Below are 3,203 nucleotides of genomic sequence, written 5' to 3'. Positions count from 1 at the left end.
TTTTTGGAACTGGGGATTGAACTCAGGACCTTGTGCTTGCCAGGGAAGCACTTATTCCACTGAGCCACCTCCCCAGCCCCGAACAATTTAAAAACAACAACAACTGAGGATGTAACTCAGTATATGTAGGTCCTGGGTTCAATCCCCAGTCCTAGAGGAAAAAATTATGAAATTAAAGAATTGTAGCTGCCCATTTGCAAAGTAAATTCCTCCTTAAATGTTTCGTAATTGACTGTCTGAACAAAGGATAGCCCTTCAGGACACAGGAGAAAGGGGGAGGGATGTCAGCAGTGACTAGACGGTGGCGCCGTAGTTCATGTTCTTAGGGCTCACGCACTCTTCCGCCATCACTTTGCGTGGGATGAGCCAGCTCCGCTTTCATGCGTGTAACTCCTTGGAATATGGGGCTTCCCGGGGAGGATCTTCACCCACTCCCCAGGGGTGCAGAACCTGCTCCAGTGAGGCAGGACGCGCTTCTCTGCTGCCTCTCTTCCGCCCATCGCCTCTGCCGTGAGAACCTGTTGAATCCCTGCGTTGCTACGCCTGTGCGCGTGTGTATGCGTGTGTGCGTGTGCATGTGTGTGCGTGCATGTGCGCATGCACGTGCGTGGGCGGGTACCAGGGGCCCAATAGCCCCAGCATAGCGTTTAGTGCGTTGTCTTTGAAGAAGAGGCCGTCCGGACGCAACAGCCCCTGGCAGTGAACCCATGGGAGCACTACAGTCCCTCAGCCCCCAGAGATCCCAAGGGTTAGGGGCCTGTCAGGGTCCGCGGGAAGACGGCGAACACTGGGAGGAAAGCTGCACCTGCGCCAGCGTGCATCGCCTGGCATTAGAAGAGCTGCAAGAACTTGAAGGGGCTAATGGGACAGTTTTTACTGTTTTATTTTTGGTACTAGGAATTGAGCTCAGGACCCTGAGCTTGCCAGGCAGGTGCTTGCACCCCTGAGCTGTATTCCTGTGTCACATCACCCTATGGTTGTTTCCACCTTTTGGCTGCCATGAGAAATGTTACCATTACTAGAGATTTATAACCACCCCGGGTGTGTTGGTTTGGTTCGGTTTTGCAAGACTGCAGACTGAACCCAGACTCTTCACAATGAGCTACAGCTGCAGCTTTTTTTTTTTTTTTTTTTTTTTTTTTTTTTAAGACAAAGTCCCATTAAATTGCCGCATTGCCCCAGTTGGGCTCCGACTTGAGATCCTCCCAGCTCAGCCTCTCAGGGCTGGGTTTATGGCCACTTGCTTTTGTGGCGCGCACCACCTTGCTATTAAGGGCTTTGCATTAACTTTCTTTTGCTACCTATACACAGACTCATTCTTTTTTTTCCTCTCTCTTTTTTTTTTTTTTTTTTTTTGTATCTTTTAGGAAAGGGTTTGCAGGGTGTTCAGGGTGAGGGTCTCACTACTAGATCAGACGCGTCGTGATCCGCCTGTTTACAGCCTCCCAAGAGCTGGGGTTACAGGCGCGCACTGCATACCCAGTCTCCACTGCCCTCTCAGCGCGCCCTGGGAGCGGGGCTGGCACAGCGGGCCTGGGGATCAACCCCTGGCCCCTGCCCCTGGCCCCTGCACCTGCACCTGCACGCTGTAATCCGCTCAGCTATTTGGCCAGCCTTTTTTTTTTCCCCATTCATTCTTAAAGTGTCAACCAGAAGTAATGACACATCAGTCATCCCAACTTCTTGGGACGCTGAAGCAGGAGGACCACATATTCAAGCATATTCAAGGCCAGCCTGTATGATTTCTTTATTTATTTATTCTTTTTTTTTTTTTTTGGCGGAACCGGGGGATTGAACTCAGGCCCTTGCATTTGCCAGGGAAGCGCTTACTCTACTGAGCCATCGCCCCAGCCCTCAGCCTGTGTGACTTAACAAGACCCTGTGCCGGGAGTGTGCTTAGGGATAGCTCAGGGTCAAGGCCCTGCGTTCAGTTGCCAATTCCGCAGAAGTAAAAATGTCAGTAGCAGGTTGGGGGTATGGCGAATGTCGGTCATCCCAGCTCTCTGTGAGGCTGAGGCAGGAGAGTCACACGTTTGCCCCTAGGCTGGGCAATGTAATGCCTTGGGGAGGCCCTGTCTCCAAATTTAAAAAAGAAAACAGAGAGAGGTAGGGTGGGATATAGCTTTGTGTGAAAGCTCTAAATTCAATCCCTCGTACCAAACAAAGATAAGCCCCTGTAATATCAGATTTTTTTTTAATTTCCTGCCTCTCTGGAGGTTTTTGTTTTGTTTTGTGATTAGAGACAGGGTCTCACCATGTAGTTCAGACTAGCCTCAAACTTGTGGTGATCCTCCTGCCTCAGCTTCCCCAGTGCTGGGATTATAGGTATGTACCACCATACCCAGCCTGTATCTGGATTTTCAAATCTTTATTCCCATTCCCTCTTTGCCTAGCTAATTTACATGCTTTGTAACATATTTACTTGCTATCCAAGTTCCTTGACCTATCAGAAAGGCCGTCTCATTTATAGAAATATGCATGCTCTGTGAAGCATGAGGGTATTCTTTGTGGTCAACGAGATAACGGAACAAACCAGGAGATGTGGTGTTACTTCAAACCAAGATTATTACCAACTTCTTTTATCCAATTAAAAAAACTTCTAAAAAATCTTTTATTTATTTATTCGGTCCAGGGTCTCACTACACAGCTCAGATTCATAGTGATCCTCCTTCTCAGCCTCCCCAGCCCCGTGATTACAAGCATGTGTCACCACGCCTGGTCTCGGTGGCTGGCACAGCTCATCCAGGTTCTGGGACCGGCCCAGCATGTGGTACTGGGGATCGAACCTGGGCCCTTGCACTTGCCAAGCAGGTGCTTAGATGACCCAAGTATCTCCCCAGCCCCTTGTCCAATGTTTTTATATAAGCTGGGCGTGTGGTGCATACCTGTCACTTGGGCGGCTGAGGCAGGAGGATCACCTCGAGTTTTAGGCCAACATGGGCTACATAGGGAGACCCTGTTTCAGGAAATAAAACCAAACCAATATTCTTTAGATAGACTTGATATATTTTTTTTAAGTCTTCAAAGGATACCTGACTCATAACCATACTATATTTCATTGCTGAAAAGGAGAAGTGGTAATTTTAAGAATTTCTTCTCCTTCCCGTCCTGTAATGTCATGATGGGCCTTGCAGTTGTCAGTGTTTTGGTCATGTGGAGACCGCATATCTAGGAAAGCTTTCATCATCCAGCCTTGGGAAGGC

This window comes from Octodon degus, unplaced genomic scaffold (assembly GCF_000260255.1).
Source record: "Octodon degus isolate 3935 unplaced genomic scaffold, OctDeg1.0 scaffold00076, whole genome shotgun sequence".
NCBI lineage: Eukaryota > Metazoa > Chordata > Mammalia > Rodentia > Octodontidae > Octodon > Octodon degus.
This window is presented reverse-complemented; position numbering follows the sequence as displayed.